At 48.3% G+C, this 22047-nt stretch overlaps 1 protein-coding gene across 6 annotated transcripts in view; it reads right to left on the bottom strand.

Moving 5' to 3' along the window:
• Window positions 1–22047, bottom strand: part of LOC125954943 (ecdysone-induced protein 75B, isoforms C/D) — a 93087-nt gene that overhangs the window by 65454 nt on the left and 5586 nt on the right. The gene's annotated exons all lie outside the window — the stretch shown is intronic.

The raw sequence follows: 22047 nt of genomic DNA, 5'->3' as shown, positions 1-22047 counted from the left end.
CCTGCTCTGTGCTTCACCATCTGCGTGTATTTCCCGCGATCCTCACTTTACATTCACCGTAAAGGCCAGTGGCACCGGCTGTACCGTCCGCTCTCTATCTCTTTTCTTTCGTTCTCTTACTCTCTCTATATTTCTCTCGCTTTGAGCAATTTTTCCAACAAATCCGACCGCACCAGAGGCCAGGAAAAGGGGCTCCGGAATCTGACCGGAGTCGAAAGTCAGAAACATAATTCCGTTCTCCCCCCAGAGAACTCTTCGCTTCGCAGCAATTTTCTTTGCATTCGTCGTCTTTGCGGTGCCTTGTTGGTGATCACGCACACATACATACACTACTCTGCATCTGCTGCTCCCCTTTTTCCCCCCACATACACCGTGAGCGAGTGTTCTTCTCGCTGTGACGGTAGGGTGACTGACCTACGACGACGACGACGACGACCGCAACGACGACCACGAAGACGATGCTCCTCTCTTTGGGTTCACCTTTCCAGCAGCAGCAGCAGCAGCATGCGAAAAGCTGGGCTCCCCCCGAACGAAAGGGGCGAGCATCTCGGGCGCACACACACACACACACACACGACGATCGAGACCACGATGAGATCCCCACCGCGATCGTATGGACCTCGCGGCAACAGAGCACTCACCGTGCTCCGCTCCACTGATGCTGGTGCTGCTGGTGGTGGTGCTGAGGAGTACCAGCCCCAAACGAAGCATGGAAAATGAAACGGAATGGTCTTGGAGGGATGCCGGAGTCCGCGATGAGCGATCGCTGCGCTGCGCCTTTCTATCTCAGCGAGTGACCGGCACACCATCATTATCCACCAACCCCCCTCGCTAAGGGTGGGTTGAGGAAAAGTAAGGGTGCACTTTGGGGTGCGTGAAACTGTGCTGCAGGGCGGCGAAAGTGAGCAACAGTGAGACAGAGAGAGAGAGATGCAAGCCCGTCTCTCGGTGAGCGAACTCTCTTATCGATCATTCACCGCATCAGAGCATGCATGCTGTGCGATGCACCCGGGAGGAGGCCTGGGAGTACGGGTGCAACATGATGATAATATATGCTCCACTGCACTACAATTGTCGTGCCGTTCGTGGTATCGTCCTCCACGTCGTCGATCGCAGCAGCTTCATTCAATTCAAACTTCGCATCTCAAGGGGATCGCCTCTTGAGAGGATTTCCTCCCTAAAAAAAATATTACAATATTGCCAACATAACCGAAACAATAAATAGCATAAATTATGTCGCGCAGAAAAGGGACGCTAACATTAAACCGAGTTTAATCTCCGATCTGCGCACCCTCAGAGGTGAATGGCACCTTCCCTTCTTCTGCTATTTCTTCTTCCTCTCGGAGCTACCATTAGAAAAGAAAGCAGCCGATAAATTCGTAACCCCCCGGGCCACCGTTCAAAGGAGAAAACCCGGCATCACTACAACGTCACTACTAGTTCCTTCTCACCCCCTTACCCCGCACCACGTTTCTGTTGCTCTTGCAAACTCCAAACGCCGAGTCGCGTGTACTGGAAGACGGAGCGTTAATTGGACGGCGTGAAGGTTAAGTCATTGCTCTCGCTTTTCCTTTGCTCCCGGCTGGCTCTCGCTGGCGGCCGCGGACGCCACGCTACGATGGCAGGAAGCGGGAGAGAGAGAGAGGTGTTTGACCGATCACCGACCGACCAACCGACCGACCCCGGAGAGTGGTGCCCTCATGTGACTCCGAGCAAACACAAACACAGCAACCAGGCGAAGGGGGGATCATCGTTCTCCGAGATCCTCGAGTGCTCTCTGCTTGGTGCTCCGACGATTTGCGCTTCATGCTGCATGAAACTTCCAAAGGCGAGATTGAGAACCGGGAACCGGGGCTTTAAGTAGAGCAGATTCGTTTAGGGAATGCGTTGTTCTTAAGAATTTTCGATAGAAAATGTTGGAAAACACATTACTTGGTTTAATAACATAAGCCCCCCCATGTTATTTCGGGTCAAAAAAGAACTTAATTTGACGATTTTGAGATTTGAATGACGATTTGAAGAAACCAGTCAACTTTAATTTTTCAAAATAACCTCATATTAACTACAACTTCTCAAAAATTTTTGGTTCTATTTTGAGGAAGATTTGTTTTCAAAACTACGTTCATGGCATCCAATCTAGAAAGGCAAGTTTGCAAAAATATGCTTTTTGCGGTGCCCATCGTAGCGACGTGCCGGGTCATCAGAAATATAAAAATGGATACTCTTTTGTTAGATTATAAGTTTATCCCGGTAGCCCTGGCGAGTTTTTGTGAAATTTCTTATTTTTTGATTTTTGGCAGATTTTTAAAGTTGAACAAGTGCTGGTTTTTTCGATATTGCCTCAAAAAATGATACTTTACATAATTAAAAAATTATTTAAAAAAAAAAGTATCAACAATCTTTATAAAAACTCGACGGGACTACCTGGAAAATAGTGCAGAGATTATGTGTTCAAAATTACAAATCGATCGGTCCGGTAGTTTTTATACTACGATGGACACCGACTTTGAAAACGCAGGTTTTGGGAATCGCGATTCAAAATCGCGAGATGCTTTGAGCCTTGTATGAAAGGTGGATTTTCAAAAATCCATATCTTTGTCAGCTTTACTTCGATTGATCCCAAAATTTCACACAATACTCTTGAAAGGATAAGCACTCATAAAAAATTAAGTAAAAAGTAAATACGAAGAAACAAAATAAAATACCGAAGCCCCCCCCCCCCCCCCTTAATATAAATCTTTCATTACTGTGCGATCTCTGGATGCTGCTACTGATGCTGCAAATTATAAATCGCTTCCCACTAACCGACTTTTCCGACTTTTCCAACCAAAAAACAGCACACCAGTAAACGGCAGTTGAAGCAAAAAAAAGGGGGCCAGCAAAAGCAAATGCAAATAATGAGCTCTAGCTGGGGTTTTCGCATCGCAACACGCACTAGTACACGCGGCGAGAAGACGAAGACTCTGCTCTACGCACCACCACCTCTTCTTGCCCCCTTTGGTGCACGCAGCGTGGAAAGTGGAAAGACCAATGTGCGGTGGTGCCAATGACCCAGCTCTGGCGGCGCTGGTGACGAATTTATAGCACCCAGAGCACGAGATGGATGACGATGACGACGGCGAGAAGCAGACCAAGGCGAAGAGGTCGAGAGAGGCGGTCCCACTATGTAGTGCCTATTTCGGGTGATGAAAAAGACGCCAGGCCAAAAGAAGAGCGACTCCAAATGGTCCCCCCTAAGGAAGCCCAAAATGCGCCACGTACCCACACGAGGCGCGCACGCAGGGAGGCGGTTGTTGGGGTGTGAAAAATGAAAATAAAACCACGAAAAAAAACACACACACACACAGACACCCGGAGCGACACATTAAAAGAGGTAAAAAACAATACCAAAGAAAGAGATTGAGAGAAAGAGAGAAAAAAATGATGGAAAACGATGAGGGGGTAGAGTTTGTGGATTGAAACGAAATCCAATTGTTAGAGCCAACGATCGCTCCCCCGCTCCCCTGAAAACGTCTCCGGGCTGCCAAGTGCAGACAGCGAAAGCAGCGAAGAAAAGCAAAACGCGACGATCAAGAGGCGCACTCCAACGGTGGCTTTTCCACCGAGATGGAAGAAAGTTGATCAACTTGCAACGAGCCAGCAGAGCTGATAGTAACACCACCACCAGCCACCACGAACGTGCTCTTGGCCATTATTATGGCAGTAGGTAAAAGCGTTCGTCTAAATTTTCCACGTGACGACTTGGAAAACTTTTGCTGACCGCACACACGCGCGCGTATCGAAAAGGAAAAGCCAAAAGCACCGGCGGGAAGGCAGTTTTGCTTTCGGTTTGCGCTGCTGCGCGCCCGCTGAAAATGTGCTAATACACTTAATGAAAATGAAAATCCATTCGAGATTGAGCTACTGCCTGAGTGGTGGGTGTGTGGTGGCAGTTGTAAATGGCGGTTGTAATTAACGGGGAAGTAGTGATCGATGAATGGAAATGGTGGTGGTGTGCTGGTTGGATAGATGATGGTTGGATGGATGATCGTGATCGTGATCGTGATAAACGCCACGGCCGGGAGGTGTAAATGTTTCGATTTCTTTGCCATTTTCGCCGCTCGACTGGATTGACTCGGCGGTTTTGTTTTTGGAAAATAAAAGCGAAAGCGCCCCAATGGGGCGCTTAGTGGTCTGTGGACACTAAAACGCGCTACTAATTGGAGTCGTCGCCGCGTCGTTTCGGATGAATTCCATTTTTCGCTCGCCAAGACGATCGCTGAGATCTCTTTGGGGCACTGCACTTTGGAGGACCATTTGCCAGTTGTTTGAAGTCGTTTAAAGTCGTTTGAAATTTTAATGTAATTTATGATCGATGCTGGAACAATCGGTACTGAGACTTTCGTTTTTCGTTGGAGCAGCATAGTGGACGTCCCTATCGGAGCGTCTTGATCCATTTGATACATTGTCTGCTGGAGATGAAAAAAAAATCGGGCGACACTTGTGCACCCCCGAAAAACAGGTCCTTGGAGGCGACTGGAGTTGAGGAAACAGTGAAAGTGATTCCAAGGTGCGATCGATCTAGTCGACGCAGCATCTTATGTTCGTCCCCTGACGACGCCGGAAGAGGAACGAACGTCCGAATTTCCCATCGTAAACCATCCTCACCGACATTGCATTTGACACGATTTAACCCAACGACAACGAATCGTCGAAGCCCCAAAATAGGCTTCCCGTCCGCGTTTCCCGTACATTGGCCAGGCCGGTAGGCCAATGACTTTGCATCCACCGCACCGCACCGCACACCCCGCACACCACACACGGACGGAGGGCACCCCGAGATGGAGAAGAGGTCAATGGCATCGGCATTCAGCATAAGATATGGTGTGGTGCGCGCTGGTTGATGCTGTTGCTTTGGACGGATCGGTCTCGGTCTCGGTCTCGGTGGCGGTGGCGGTGCCATTGGTGGGCGGTCCGGGTGAAAAGCCCTTTCTCGAGCCCATAGCTCCCGGGAAGGGGAGAGATTAGTGTGTGGTTGTGTTTGTGGTTGTGTTTATGGAAAGTAGCTGATCTTTTCATTTGGCTAGACAAAATGGCTTAATTTAGTTGCGGTGGAATGAGCAACAAAGGTTGCTGTTGAACCACTTTAAACAGTATTTTGTTGCTAGATAATAAGCTGTATTTAAGCTTTTAAAGAAAACTATTAATTAATTGAGATTTTTTTTAAATTAAAAAAAACGATTAAAAATATAAAAAGTAATAGCATCAATTTCCACTCTGTTATTAGCTTTTAGTTCTTCCAAATAGCCTGCAGTTTGCTGGCATAAACCTTACTCAATCATCAGCCCGTTCAGCCCAAAATTAGCTCGTTAAAGAGCCGTGAAAGAATTGAATAGAGTATTCAGCTCGTTTGTTTAAAATATTTTTTTTCAATTTGAAATAAATTATTCCTTTTTGAAAACATGAGTTTACTCTTCCGATCGGCTTTAATTTAATTAATAAGTTAATGCCAATTCTTTTAAAAGAAATATTGAAAATGCTGACGCAGCTATAACTAATGTTTTAAAAGCAAATTGATTTGGAACAGCCACTAACTGCGCTACTCTATAGCTACCTATTGGCCACTTATCTATCAAGTACTTGTTTAAAATAAAGACCAAAAGGTTAGCAAAAGGCTAATCCGACTCTCTGACCTTTCGGAGCAGCTTCAGGTGATTGACTGCAGGTTGGCCTCGGTTGCACCACTAATCTCTGGTGGGGAACTAACCTGCTTTCCACTCTGTCATAGACAGAACAAATGTCACAGGGCAAGTGATTGGAGTAAAACGTTCGTGAGTAATTTCCCAAGAACGCTGACTTCTTCTGCTCCTCCTTCGTCACTTGATCATTAAATCGATCACCGACATTAAGCAGCATACCGAGCATGGCACGGCGCGAGCTGTAACAACTACCAGTTACACATGCTATACACGATCATGTTGTTTTCCACCGTTGCGCACGTGGTTTGCACTGGGGAGGGAGCAGTGATGCGATGCGTGCTGGTGACACACAGCGAAAGCGAACCCCGCGGCCGCGTAATGTAAATGGAGAGAGGAATGCTCTCTCGTGTCGTTGCCCGGAAAGCAGCATAGGGAAGGGAAATGGGGGAAGAAAGTAAGGAGGGGGTGAAAAAAGGGAGAATGGAGAATGTAAAAACCCGCATCGCCAGTGACCGATCAGAGAGCGAGAACACTAGAAGGGACAACGGGGGGAGGGGGTATCAGCAGCAGCAGTAGCAGCAGCCTCCCCTTTTCCGGCCCCTTTTTCCTGCCTGCCTGCCTGCCTGCCTGACTCACTCACTTGCCTCCCCGAAGAAACTATTAAAAGGTCCCCGCACCCGCAGCCGTGGATTGCTTGCTTAATTTTCCTCCCCCTGGAAACGGAAAATTGGAACTCAGACCCGGCAAAGTTCGAGAAAGAGAGCAGAGAGAGAGAGAGAGAGAGAGAGAAAGAGAGAAAGAAAGAAAAAGAAAGAGATCTCCTTCCTTTCCTTTCCACTGCGAACGAAAATGAAAAGAAGAAGGAAAAGCGAACCAAGGAAAAGCGACCGGCAGGCAGAGGGCAGGGATAGCTGGGGGTGGAAATGCGGACACTACCCCCTCCCCCTCCCACTCATCCACCACCTTTCTCGCTTACTCGAGCATACTCACACTGAAGTGAGAGTGAGCGGGAGAAAGCGAGAAAGCAGCAGGCGGCGGCGCTCGCACTCGCCTCATGCTCACGCTAGAGGGCTATGACCTTGGTTTCCTTTGAGCGCTCCCTTTTGATTATATGCACCCCCCATGCCCGCCACCTTCAACAACTACGACCACGAGCGAGCTGACGGTTCGACGGAAGGCTCGAGGGACGGGCATTAAAAACAAACATCCAGAACAACGAACAATACACGATTTGCTTGGTGTGCGTGTGCTGCGGCAGCGAGTGTGTGTCACTCGAGCGAGATGTGGGTTACCAGGTTCGCAGCATCGGCGCTCACTATGTACGTGTGTGCGTGTGTGTGCGAGCGCGCGGTGAGCCGGTGAGTCACTCATTCGTCCCCGTGGGCGCGCGCGCGCGTGAGAAGAGGAAGACGAGCGCACACACGCGCACTCGCGATGACGCGAGTCAATGACCGACTAACCTTGAATTTATATAAAAACGGGCGAACGTGCGCGCGCCCTCTCGCTCTCGCCTTCGCGCTCTACCACTGTTTTGTCTCTCGCTCGCGAATTCGCGAGAAGGTTTCCACGCGGAAGATACGCGCGCATTTTGGGGTGGTGATGATGGTCACTCACAGCCTCGCGAAGGACCAATTCTATAGGAAGCCGGGCGTTGGAGGGGTTGGCGAATTTTGTTTTGGGCAACACACAAGCTAGGGTGCGTGTGTGTGTTTTTTATAAGTGGACCACAGAACGACCAAGAAGAGCGATTTCGAGAACATGTTTTGATGGAGGCGCTTTATTCGCCGTTTTTTTTACCATCATTTTCGCATGTTTATGCGTGTTTGTGTGTGTGTTTTCCGGAGGAGGTGATGGTGAGAAAAGGGAAAAGAGAACTACATAACGATGAGTTTATTTACCGTGAAAGTCAACATGAAAGTGTCACACTGTGAAGTGTAGAACACATAAAGTCACAGTCACATCAAAATTATGTAAGCAATCTTCTCTATTGATGAGACAACAGACCTATTTTCATTCGACCACAAATCGTTACAACAGAACAGCGAAGGGGAAGTAGGTCACACCGGGACAACCTTTTTCAGCGTATTTTAAACACATTAATGGATCACCTTTCGGTGTGTTTGAGTGCTTATGTTGATCAAGAAGCAGCAGTAGAAGCAGAGTTACGACGAGTTCTAGTATAGGTTCCAAAAAGAGTCATTGGGTCAAAGCGAATCAATAAAATTACTCACCATCAACTCAACTCAACCATCATTATCATTAGTGTCATTAAAAGTCGTAAAACGGCTTTCAGTTTCAGCCCGGATTACTGACCAGCCACCCCAGGCGTCATTGAAGGCGGTCTTGTACCTCCTCCTCCTTCTTCTTCTTCTACTTCTCTGCTTAAGGAACTCCACGATTCCGGTTCAACCATGAACCTCAAAAAGCAAATCAAACCTCACAACCCACAAAGCCATAAGAGCGCGGGAATCCGCGAAAACCCCTCGTTTACGTCCGTTGACATTTGGGTGGCTGGTTGGTTTGTTCGCGTTCGTTGGCCGCGAGGTCGTACTCGTCGTACAGCTGCCCTCTCTACTTGGTATATCATTGAGTGCCAGGCAGCCAGGCAGCCAGCATCGAGGGAGACGACGGCCATGACAGTGACTTTTTGTTGTCGTTGTTCAATTCCCACACCATGGGGGGACACCACGCGGACCCCCTCAGCAAACCCAAAAACCCCTTCCCAACCAGCTTATCATCATCTTCTCGCTGGTGTTTGCAGGTGTCTCGCACTCTTGTGCGTGTGTGTGTGTGTTTCTGCGTCCAACTGGCTTCGTTCCAACTGGGTGATGATCACGACACGGTCGGTGGTGATGACGATGATGATGACGGTGGTGGTGGTGGTAGAGGATACCGTTCCTTTTGACGAAGCCGCTGCCACATTCGTTCGCTCGCTTGGAACGCCGATGGCCTCCTGCGCCACCATGAACGGCCATGAACGTGACCGTTGACGGTGCTTGATCTCCAGCAGCACAAGCGAGCGAGCGAGCGCCCCACCACCACTAATAATGGCCAACCCACCCTCTGCGCTCCGTTCGTCAGTCATTTATTTATTTTTTTCATCTCTCTCTCGCTCTCTGTTCTTGTGATGACGATGACGATGATGGGGCAGTAATTACTTCGCATTCGAACGGACCACACAATGATGTGGTGGTGGTGGTGGTGCGGCTGCTGTTGCTTGGTACACTGGCACCGTTCTCGGAGCGTTCTTGATCCGGAATCAGTTCACTTCTCGCAATAACTCGTTCTCGCGGTCACCGTTTCAGTGGTGCGAGGCGTTGCGAGAGACGCGAGAACACTTTTGGCACACAAACCCCTCTCACACACACACGCAAACCGAGCACCGAGCATCCATGACCATGATCTTGCAAGGGATGGGGTTTTTTTTGTTGCAATGAACTTGCTTGACGTGGCTCGCTATATGTGTCCTGAGAAAAGTTTGGCGAAAAGCGGTTTTGCCCTCGAATTGGAAAGGGAAACAATCATCTGTAGCAGTGCAGCAACGGGCAAAGCGTGTGTGCTGCTGCAGCAGATGGTGTCCATGAGGGAGAGGTTGCCCGATGACGATGACGTTGGTTACTTCCTCGTATGTCGATGACATTAAGCATGGTTCAAGGCATTGCAGCATGTGGTTGCTTGATAGCGATAGGGAGTTGTTCGAGGTGATTTCATTGACGAAAAGTTGCCGATTGCAATAGTGTATCGCTATGAAAGCGATAGTAATTTATGAGTAATGGAAACTGTTGCAAACCAATTGTCAACAAAGAAAAGAAAAGAGAAAATTTACAACTAATAGCCGTGGCCACACGGAGCGAAAATTTGCGCGCAAATTTACAAATTAATGCCAAATCGTTTACGCTTCGATATGTTTACGTGGCCGGGTTGAGGAAATTAAAATCGTTTTGTGGAAGAAAAGGATTGAACACACTAGCAATGATCACTATCTATCAATGTAAACCACAAATAGAACATATTGCGAGCCCTTCCGTTTGCAAACAGCTTTTACTCTAGGTTTTACGCTCCACGGACCTATAATCGTTTAACAGCATGTAAACGGCAAGCGTAAATGTTTTGGCATTAATTTTTTCGTTTGCGCTAGAGTTTTCGCCCCGTGTGGCCACGGCTAATAAGTAAAACACAGGATAATTCACATTATAAAGAGAGTAAAAAGTTGAAAACTACTTATTAAAGAACCAACGAGAAGATAAACAAAATAAAAGATAAAATGAATAAAATGATAAGATTATAGAGACAGTATAAAAAATGATCAAAAATCCAAAAAAGAATGTGGAAGTAAATGATAAAATAAGGAAAAAAGTATGAATTTGAAAACGAGGCAAAGAACACGGATGAATAATCCGAAGCAAATGACAAAACAATCAACCAAATGAATCTCCTTGCTCTCCTGTTAGCTATTGTCCTCCACAAACCCTAGTAGGAGTTGTTTCAGAAAACCCGGGCAATGTCTTCTCCATTCCTCTGCTATCAATCAATCAAAGTGGCGGTGTGCTACGACGCACGACGGACATGTGGGAACGCGTAGAACGGCTACTTATTCCGAGACGCACCCGCAACAACAACAACGATGACGCCAAAGCAAAGCACGCGCACAGCATAAAGAGCATTGATTGTTGGCGCTCAACGGGGCATCATTCGTCGGAAAATGGGCGAAGAACCCCGGTCTGCCCCCCCCCAAGAATGGTACCGCTGCTGCTGGCAAGAGTGCTGCTGGAGTAGAGTATTTCATTTAAATATTAATTTCATTTTTAGCGATCCGAGTTCCCCCCCAAAACCCTCTACAGTTGATCCGTTGATCGACCTCCAGGTGATGCCTGATACACCATCATAGGCCACGCAGACCGCTTAGAACGACGCGCTACGATCGCCCCGCCACAAGAAGAGGGAACCGCCGAAGACCGACGGTCCGATGGGCCCAAAGACGCGCTTCGCATAAAGCCAACGCCATCGCCATCGGTGACCTTCCGCGCGTTTATTGATCTTTCTTCCAACGTTGCTCGACCGCTCGACCGGGGGGGCTGCGGTACACTTCATCGCCATTGCCTTCGTCGTCGTCGTCTTGGTCGTAGTCGTCGTAGTCGTCGTTGTGGTGGTTGTCTTGACTCACGGCTTTTGCTGGCCATTGTCCCCGGTTTAACTTCCTGCCCCTCGCACACCAGGCCGCCTGCCTGCTCCAGCAGCAGAAGCAGCACAGATGGTATGGTGGAGCTCAGAGATCAGATCAGGATTCCATCAACGAGCTTTCGTGCGTGTGTGTGTTGAGCGCTCACTCGCGCTTATTATTCAATCGATAGAGACTCAAAACGTGTATGTTAGTGCAGTCAGTGCCCGAGAGAGGGGGGAAGGTGGGCTAGTGGGTTAACCACCCGCACAAAGGCTCATTCCGTACCCTCCCTTATTTGTGGAATCTCTTATCTTATCCGGGCAACCTTCACCGTGCGGATTCGACCGACAACAGCACACCGGGCCGGAAAGGGTCGCGTTTGTTATGCGAAATGAAAACACCGAACGAACGTGTCGAACGTGGGAGCTCACACCTCTGTCTCTCTCTCTCTCTCTCTCTCTCTCCCTCTCTCTGTCTTGTGAGCATAAACCGAGAACTGAACACTATTTGGTGACGAACGAACGAACGAACGGTGGTTCATATCGCGATGGTATTTGTCACGGTGCGACAACAACTTCCGTCATCCGGATGGCCTTGAACGTAGAACACGCGTCGTTATGATTAGACAGGGGCAAATAGATCAAGCCACAAGTAGAGAGAGGGAGAGAGAGAAGGCGAGCAAGAGATCCCGGAAGAGAGCAACATCGCACGCAACATCGACCATGATTTCATTGGGCGCAATCGCAAAGCATCGCGGGTTGAGTTGAGGTTGAGGTTGAGTTGAGTTGAGTGTGTGCCCTCTGCTGCTGATGATGCTGCTGTCTGTCTCTCACACCCCCGCACTCCCCCCTGTCTGGTGTGGTCTGATCTTGTCCGGTGCTCCAGTGCCACACATTTTTCGCGCTAGCAGCAATCGTGCTATACGCGCGCCAGGCTAACGAAAAAAAAAAAACACGGTTGTGTAAATATACCATTTCGAACAGACAGCAGGAGTAGCACTCATCTCAAACTAGGCGGGGAGTCGATGTGTGTGGTGTGCGAGGAGAGCGGGGCTTGACCTTGAACAGCGCCGGCTCCCGTCGCGCTCACTCGAGGATGATTAAATTTAGATTTTTGTGCGAATTTTTGTGCCGCCACTCGAGACGGCGGACGGGGTTAGCAAAGATCCAAACGGAGGACGGGGGTATTACGCCTCCGATGACCGTCCGATCCCGATGTCCGAGTCTTCCGCCCCGGCGGGGGGGTGCCGAGTCAAGGACGATTTCATCATCATCACATATTTACGTAGGTAGCGCAGTAACACAGTCGGTATGTGCCACGCAGAGTTTTTTTTTTTTTTTTGGGAAGGGGTAGGCAAACTGCAATGACGAATGCAATGCATTACACGCGACATTATCTACGATGATCCTTGCTTAAATATCTACTAGCATTAGATCATCAGCATTACTTTTTACTTATAATATAAATTGAGTAGAAAATAATGTAAAACAATTTCGAAAAGAGGATAAAATGGACGAATCAATCAAGAAAACACATTATTAAACGGCGATTGAAGAGTATAAAACGAGAAACATATAAAACATGTCCTACAACGCAATAAACATTACCTTAGATAGTTTGTCAGTGGTTAGCAGAGTGGATAACAAAGTGGATAATACGAGTAATAATGCAAAATTGCACGCATATCAACCTCCTTCTGCAGTTCGTCAAAGAAACTCTTCATCGAACACGATTGAACAGAGGGACTCCCCGCAAGGACTCGAATGCACAGAGCGCTAAAGAGCAACCCCTGTCATGGCAAGGTCTGCTCTCCCTCCCGGTAGGCGTCTAATCGAGTTGTAGCGAGTAGCAACCAGAACGCTGCCGGTGACGATGACGATGGCGATGACGATGAATGGGTTTGCCGTACTCATTAGCACCGTTTGCTATCGCGATCACGAAAGGTGGTGGTGGTGTGTAGGGGGGGAGGGAGGTGGGGAGGGGTGTCGTGAAAAAAACATGCGACGCAATGTACCATTTCAAGGGCATCGCAGCGAACACGGACACACTCGCACACACGCAGACGGACACATCTGGCACTGACGACCCTGGGGGAGAAGGAGGGAGGAGGGAATGAATTTGGTAACGGCCTTGCCATGTACACCACACATTAGCGCGCGATGGTGAGCGGCGGCCGCCGTATGGGTGGTGGTGATTGTGTGGAGACTGACTGTGTGCTGATAAGCTGTCGATGGACCCCCGGGGGTGGTGGAGCTATGACTGGAGGAGAAGGACGGTTGCTGATAACCGCCGTGTCAACGACCGAGATAAAGTGCTGAACTTTCTCAAGGACTAAGCGCCGCACCAGCACCACCACCGGCCCTCCTCTTCTGGTATTCTCCGCTCCAGACACACCACATGCGCACGCATCGTTCGTTCGAGATGTTGATGGCAGGAGGTGTACGGACCTCCTCCTGCTCTTCAGTGCGGCTGGCTGATAAGACTAGGCTCGTTCCCTCTCACTTTCTGCCTTTCTGCCCGGGAGCCAACTGCATTGGAGCGCGACACCGCGTGGCACTCGGTCACTGGGTGTGTTTTGCTTGTCAACGGCGCAGATGATGCACAACAATATGGTTTTCTTATTCTTCCGCCCCCCCCAACCGACACCCTTTTTTTGTTTTTATAATGCAGCACCACCACCCACATCACAATTGTTTATCAAAATCTCGCGCGCACTTTTCGTCTATTTTTATCTGGTTGCGTTTTTCCTGTTTTTTTTCTCTTTTGTTGCAATAAATTGTGTAACGTAACCAACGCTGATAGCGATGCGTTTCGAGTCCGAAAAGCACGGACCTGTACCAATCACCAGAGGGAGCAGAGTGCAATAAGTCGAAATTGCCTTATCAGGGAAAGCAAAAGTGCAACAAGGGCCACAACATTCATTTTCTGGAGTGCGCAAAATTGATGTAAGGACTGGTAGGAGATATTGCTTTTCTGGGTCGAAATGAGATGTTACTGGAACCCGAGGGTTCGGGGGCTCTGGGACATCCGGATTTAACAGAAGTTGAACAATGTTTTCTATACATTACGATTCAATTTGTGGATTGAATTTGACATGTTTTGTGGATTTTTTTTTTCAAAGAGCCACAAGAGCTCAACCTGTTTTGTCAAAGATACTTAGTATGAGGATAAATTGTTGCCAAAACATCTTTTCCGAGTTTTAATTTATCCTTAGAACGAGTTTCCATAATATTTACGCAAAATAAAATGGTTTTATGTGTGTGACTCGTGGCAATATATCATGAAATGTAAATAATAAGGATGATAAAGAAACATTTCTATTATAAACTCCATCATTCATGAGATTAAGCTATAGCTTTAACAGGAGTGATCGTTACTATTAACTTTAGTTTAATGTTATGTTCTTGGATCTACTCCATAAACAATTCAAATGAATTTCTATGGATATCGAATTTAATGCAGATACACGTCAAATGATATTAAGAGGTTATTGTTGACTACTGGCCACCAGTTGTCTTTTCACATATAAGACGACGAACCCCAATCAGTCACAACTGCCACCAGGATCATGTAATCATTGTTTTCCTTCAAAACATAAATAAATCATAAAAAACCCGCATTTTATTGATTTACTGTCCGCCGCCTTCCCCCCAAAAAAACAACCTAATCGTCTCTAATCGCGCATCTTAATACCAGTGTGCCCGAGCTTTCGATTTCGCTCGGCCAACGATCGAGGGCCAACGATCTTGCTGCCGATGCATTCGTGACCGGTGGCCGGCCGGTGGGGTCAAATCCCTGGCCAAGAAAGTTGACCGCCCGGAGGAATCGGTTGAGAAAACTAAGGCGGCGCGCGCACCCAGACCAACCGAAAAGTGCACTTTCGAACCGACCACCACCTGAATTGACCTCACCGAACCCAAAAGGAAAAAGAAATTTAAAGCCACACACACACACACACACAAACCAGTGGCACAACATTAAAAGATATGCTTTAAATCTCCCTCCCCCTGATCGGAGCGAGTGAGTGAAAGAAGCAGGAGGCTGCTGCTGGACCACGGCTGATGGTGCGCGGTCATGGCCTCTTGCGAAAGTCACCGACGGCGACGGCGACGACGACGGTGACGACGGCAACGACCAGAAGAAAGTGCGAAAGCAGAGCGCCCGAAGAAAGGCCCCTCCGGCGGCAGAAACACTTTCGCTTCGCCGGTCGCCGGTTGAAAGTGAACGCTTATGCTGGTCCCTCCCTCTCCGGATCCCCAGGTCCCCGCCAGCTGCTGTCGCGCGCGCGCCTATGAGGGTGAAAACGAACTGAGACATAAAAAATGCATTTTTCCAGCTGACACAGACACGCTCCGGCAGTGTCGGAAAGAGGGGAAAGTGCTGCTGTTTTCATCGTTTTTTGACTGTTTTTTTTTTGGCTTTTGGCTTTTGGCTTTTGGTTTTGGGTGTAAAGAGCCCATCGATTGGTGATAGCGACGATCGGTGTGCAATCATAAACTCTGCGAAATGAAATACAACTAATCGGATACCAAAAAAAAACACAAACGCCACGAGTTTTGGCCAAATGCAACGAAATGAGGGGCTGGGACCAAACCGGAGTATCCGGTAGCTGATTGATGGATGGGATGAATGCTGCAGCACGATCTTCAAGCGATCGTTGCGATTGCGATGGACCATTTTTGGACGGCCAATTGGCTAATGTGTTGAAACTGGCGCTCATTTACCGGATTACGAAACGTTTTCCAGATGAAGTTATCCGTTTGGATATCAAAGTTTGCCAGAAATCGATTTTGGATTCGCAACATTACGTTCAACAGAGCGTCACGATCATTTAAAGCCAAAAAACAAAACAGAGTAATTTGGGGAACTTCGCATCGAAAACTAATTAAAGTCGGGCACCGGGGCATCGCCGGAATGGTCGTGACTTGCCACACCTTCGGTACCACCAGAATTTTTGGTGGGATTCGGTTCCGCAAACACCATTGCGTCAAATTGCGTCAGTGTCCGCATCATCATTAGCTCACGCTCCGAAACTCGAAACACACTGAGCACTCCTCCTTTCCGACGTTCGACATCCCAAGAATCGTGAAACGTGTTCTTGACCAGCCCACTAGCAGCTGCCAGCTGCTGTTGCTGCTACTGCTGCTCCAAGAACTTCAAATTCGAACTCACAAAAAAATGGCTCCCGCAAAAAAAGAAAACCTGTTCCACGGTGCGCGCGAGTTTCTTGATTTCCGGCTCGCCGCGCAACGCCGAGAACGAACGTTTCGAGATCGAAGAACCAAATCGGAGTGGTATTCACGCGTCACGCCGTGTGGCCCATATAAGGCGCCCCCCGCGTGCGGTCTTTAGAGCAATTGGGGATTGGGGATTCCAGCTTCCAAAAAGATGCTAATCAGCGCGACGCGATCGCCTACGACGGGCGACATTTTGGGAGATTTTAATCGGAAACTCGTTCTCGGTTTTCTCGGTGGTGACGTGGTGAAGACACGTTGTTCGTGTTCCAAAGGGGGTGGGAATCTGTTTCAAAAGAGACTCGATGCTACGATCAAGACACCAGCGCATGAAGCGATGAGCATGATGAGCATGAGCGTTCAGCGTTTAGGCTCAAGGCTCAATAATACCAAAGTCACGAGCCAAGATCAGTGGCCGCGGCATCACGGCAGCAGCTGGATCGCGAATGCAAAAAAGAAAAACCGCAAACCAACTCCCCACGGCTTGGAACCACCGCTTCCCTTTCTGACGATCGTGCAACGACGATCAGTCGGTCGTAAACCCATCCCGACATCATCTCCAATTCTAAAAGCGATAACGAAGAAAAGCAATAAAAGGAGAATGCAACCAGACATAGCAGGGGGGCGGTAGGGTGAGAGATGTAGGGATGCAGTTTATAGCCAGCAGAGCAGCCGTGGCGTCGTTGGCACCGTTGCACTCCATCAGCAGCAGCAGCAGCAGCGGCGGTTGGTGGTCATGAACCTTCCACTCTCGTGCTTGTTCGCGCGGTGAAGATCGCGACGATGACCGCTCACTCGCGGTTCGTTGACTCATCCATCGTGCACCACGTCGTCTGGATGCAAGAGCTGGCTGGAGTACGGCGTTGCACACAACTGCAGCTGCCGCTGCATTTATGTTGCCCTCGTAGTTCGTGATTCTTGCGCTGTGTTTATTATCCCCGCTGTGGTCTGCTGTTCGGTTCTGTTCTCTCTCGTCTCTTCTGTTTATGTTTTTATTGGTTTAACGTGTTTCATCTTTCTTGTTGTCGTTGCTTTCGAAGAGCAAAATGTTATGTTTTAATGCTAACACGAGTTTTTTGCTCTTATTTATCTCTTTCTTATCCAGTCTTATTATCCTCTCTTCTAGGGCTCTGTTCTCCCGAAACATCATTCTATATGTTATTGTGTCCATCGTATTTTGAAACGTTTTTCATTGCTTCTAGAAGTTTTCTTCATATCCTACACGTTATTACAGACTCTTAGCATCAGTATAACGTTTCTGAAACCAACCACCACGATGCCTGTGGAAAACTCCATATAGTTGCAAACTAACACGGTACAGACGCGGACTAAAACCTCTCTCGCGGCACCCTCAATTCCCATAAATGGACCATGGAAAATGTAAAACCATGTCGCGTGGCCGGCTGGCGTGTTGCAAAAATTATGTCAATTAAACGGACGATTTATTCCTCCTTAAAAGTGTATCACTTTCACTGGAGTAATGGAGGGTTGAGCGGGGAGGGGGGAAAGGGAAAGGGAAGGGGGATGGCAACTGCAGCCCACGCCAGTCCTCCGGCTGGGTGAGCTTGGCCTATTTACTTTGTTTCAATTTTCATGCTTCACCCGCCCGACGACGCAATGCACGAAGGTGAACTGTCGGTGGAACCGACTGGCGGTGCACTTTCCATGCGCCCAGCGAAAGGGTTTCCTCCTCCTCCGCTGGGTGTGTGTGTGTGTGTGTGTTTGCTCGTAGCCATTGAATTCCTTTCGCCACCCACCACCCTCCGGGCGCAAAGTGCATCGGAATGGTGGTTGGTCGAACGATCGTTGCTATCGCGACGCTTCGGTTTCGGTTTTTACTTTCCCCAAAGCTGGGCCTTTAGGTCGTTGGACCCGCTGCGATCGCGATCCCTCTCGGATCTGCCTCAGCAAACAGAGAGACAGAGAGCGAGATAGACAGAGAGTGAGGGGGCTGTGGAATTCGAAAAGTTCGTTGCCCTGCCTGGCGTTGGTCCCAGAAACACATTTCCCTTCGACCGACGTGTGGAGCAATATTTTTCCTTCAAAAAAACGTTTCATTTCCCAGCGCTTTTCGTTGAGCCCACAGGCAATGTGGGGGAGGAATCGCTCAACTAACCACTTCCCCTCCCTTTTCCGCCCCCCTCTCACCCCACCACTACAATAAAGTTAATAGTTCAAACACTCATCCGGTCAACGACTGCTGCCAGGGTCTGAACTGTCGTGCTGCGGATCACCACCGACCGCGTCCCCGCGTGGCTCACGCTTTGCTATTCCCACTGGCCCACTGGCACTTCCTCTAGCGCCCCAATAGGGTAGAGAAAGGAAGGTGGAAACCGAGATTGAAGATACGGTGGCGGTGTGCGCTCCTCGCGAAAGACGCAGCAAAGAAGGAAACTTCCGAAAGCTCGCCCCAAGACACCGCCGACACCGCGAGTGGGGATGATCGGTTGCGTTGGATGAGCTGCTGGAATTTCTGTCTTTCTCTGTCTCTTCGCTCTCCCTCTCTCTCTCTCTCTGTTTCTCCCTTTTTGTGCTCGCTTTGACGATTGCCGGTTCATCGAACTTTTTGCTCGAACCCACCCTCCCCGAAAGGCAACGCAACGGGCCAGGCACAGCACAGGACGTTTGAAGATCAACCACTGGAGACGTGCTCTGACGCATTCGAATTCGATCGCGCTCTTGATTGCCTTGAGAGTGGGGGGGTAGCGTCTTGTTTGTCGGTTCTGTGGCAACATTCTTATTCAAAATAATACAGTAAATATGTTTCACTAGGCCACTTTTATGATTCGAGAAATAGGAAGAGAAAGTATAATAAATGGTCTGTTACTCAACAAGCAGTACAAGTTTCGTTTAAAAATCGAAAACACTTCTCGCGACGCAGAAATGTACTTTTTTTTAGTATACACTTCTTCAGGTGGATCCGTAATTCACATATTTCTTGTTAGTAAAAGAGTAAAAGGCTGGTTGTTGATCACGAGTTTGTTGATATTCGGGCACCTAGCCGTTGGTGACAAGTGGATGAATGAATTATTAATGAAAAAATTGTTAATGTACCTTTAATAAGCATAATCATATGCCTAAATCACGTTCATGAATAACGAATTTAAAAAAATCTATATCTATATGCCACAATTGAAAAGAAAATTTCACAGAATACGTTTGAAGGGATCAAAATTTGAGGAAAAATGTAAAAAGGATTTTACCACCTCGCCATCGATTTTTCCCCCCATTTTCTTACCACCATCGGATTCAACCGTCATCTGCTCGACCATTTGAAACTGCTCGATCGCTCGAGGTGAGTTTGGTGAGAAACTCACCTCGACAAAAGTGCTCGAAATTTGTCGGTGTCGAACAGTTTGAAAATGTCGAGCAGATGACGGTTGAACCCGGAGCGGTAAAAATGTGCGAAAAAAATCGAAAAAAGAGTGATAAAATCATTTTCTTGATTTATGTTGTATCCCAACTCTTGTCGTGATCGACTTGAAGAACGGCTTTAACAACATCAGCGGCTATCGTCCAGGATCTTCTTCAATGACTATCCTTTAACATCACCGATTTGATTCCGGAGTTAGTAAAATGTAGTAGCACACTTTACAAACTTTCTTTTCGTTAAATCGATCCAAAAGTTTGGTGCTCACGGCGGGGAAAGCAGTCCGGAAAATGGTGAGCACACTTGTTGGAGCAGGCGGGTATGCACCAAGCGATTTTCCCTGGCACTATTGCTCATGAAGCATTTTCACCGAGAGTTCCAGAGAGAAGAGTGTGCACGAGAGAGAGAGAAAGAGTGAAAAGCCCGAAAGCTGGCCAGCAAGAGTCGGGCGGGCGGTACAAATGCATAAATCATCACGAACACGAACCATGGCGGTCGCAGGCCGATGGTCGCCTGCTGCGGACAAACACACCCGATGTTGCGGACGGCATTGGCCTTGGTTACCGAGGGTTGAAGGTGAACCCAAACGGAGACTCATCCAGAACCAGAAGGGGTTAGGCTGTGACTGGAAGGTCAAGCTACCAAACAATGCCTCCCGCATGCATGCATACCGAGGAGCACCAGCCATACACCAAGGACACCTGAAATGTCGATCTGATAATCCTCGCGTCGTGGCGTGGCTTTTGGCTGTTGGTTGGTTGGTTTGGGGGGATTAGCGTTCGCCAAAAAGGTGAAACAACCGAAACACGGGCAGCGGGTTATGTTTGTTGCAGCGCCTCGCACATTCGCCCCAAAAGGTCACACAAACAGGGCGAGGCATCACGTGCAGAGACAGAGAGACAGAGAGAGAGAGCGAGAAAGAGGAAGAGAGACCCCCCCCCTTCTGAAGGCTCTGTTGCTGCCAAAGCCAAATATTATTATTTTGAAGACCGCGAGCCCCACCAAAAGGGAAGGTTGACCCCCGTCGCGTGTAAGTTCATAAACACCCGACCATCGGTCAGTGCCGTCGTCGTCGTCGTAGTTGTCGTCGTCGTCACCGGTGGAGACCCGGCTGGACTGCGCAGTTCTATCCTTCCAATCCAATGCTGCAACACTCCTACGGCAACCCTTAAACCAGCTACTGGTGCTGCCTCGTGTTGGTCACGAACTCGAGCAACGGTTCTCCGCACCTCCCAGTAGTACGCCATAAACAAATGTGCCAAGCGGATCAACAACGCAACGGCCGTAACGGTTCGTGTGGGTCTAGAGCCTTCCGAGGGGTCAGCACAGTCCAGCCCAATCCAGCCCAACCCAGCCCGGCGCTGTTGTCACCTTGGCACTCACCCGAGGTCACGCGTCAAGCTTCAAAGCTGTTGAACTGCTGTCAAGGGGCCGCTTGTGGTGGTTAAACAGTGGACACGGACAGAGTTTACTCGAGTTCCTTCCTACTTGGCTGGAGCGGTCGTTCCAATAAAACTCCGCCGCAGAGGAGGAGTTTCGTTTGAATAAGTGCTACGTAATCGGCTCAACTCTCGAACGTTTCTTATGGAAGTGAGAGCTTGAGTTGAGAGGATTCAGTTTCGATCCAAATTTAATTGCTTGTCAGTAGTTAACAGAATGATTGGAATGGTGATTTTTTTTGCAGCAATTTATAGTATTGTTGTTGTAAGCTATTCTCTTGTTGTTGTAAGCTCCATACGCTATATTTTATACATTTCCGGAGAATTTTTGATTTTTAAAATTGTTTTCTCCGGGAAAAATTTTCTACTTTCAAAGCTTGTCATTTGCGACATCAAAGCCGCTGGCTTTATACCGCAAAAAGGCGGTCTGGCAAGAGCAAAAGGCATTGAAAATATGTTTTCTGTTGCATTTGATGATATGTGTAAATTATTTTTTCAATTTACAGCATTCACCTTCTTCGAAATGAGTGTACCAGATACAGAGACAGTAAGTAAGGAATAACTTAAACTAAAAGCAACTTAAATCTCCCCAAATGTGTAACTTTCAAGTGAGTACAATAGTGCACAGTTTTGATTGATTGTGATTATTTCAAAATGCTATAAACTAATAATAAAAAGCAGTTCTCTCTCGCTTTGGTTGTTGTACAATTTGATTATCAATTTCAAGACAGAATAACATGTTTAAAATCACGACGCCCCATTTCCTGTTCTCAGGATTTGCCTTAATTTGTCGTTTTTTTTTTGCAATAACTAGATCGCGATCTCGCATCTCAAGAGTGACATTTCCTTAAATAGCAAAGCCGCAGAATATACATCCGCGATGATACGCCGCCAATCCCAAATATAGTCCATTCCATCCACCAATCCATCCAACCGTCACACTCCACGATTACGATTTCTCAATCGCCACCACACCACGCAGCTGGCCGTCCGAATGCGCATCCCACACCCATCCACACCAGCTCCGCCCAGGTATTCGAAAAGAATGGACGCGTGCCAAAAAAAAAAAGATGACCAACGGCAAGTCTGTCCCCTAGACGGCCGAGACGGGCGTCCGTCCGTCCGTGTGTGTGTGTGTGTGTCCTTCAAAACAGTGCCGGGGGAT

This window comes from Anopheles darlingi, chromosome 3 (genome assembly GCF_943734745.1).
Source record: "Anopheles darlingi chromosome 3, idAnoDarlMG_H_01, whole genome shotgun sequence".
Taxonomy (NCBI): Eukaryota; Metazoa; Arthropoda; class Insecta; order Diptera; family Culicidae; genus Anopheles; species Anopheles darlingi.
Note: the sequence above shows the minus strand (reverse complement) of the source record. Positions and strands in the feature narration are given on the sequence as shown.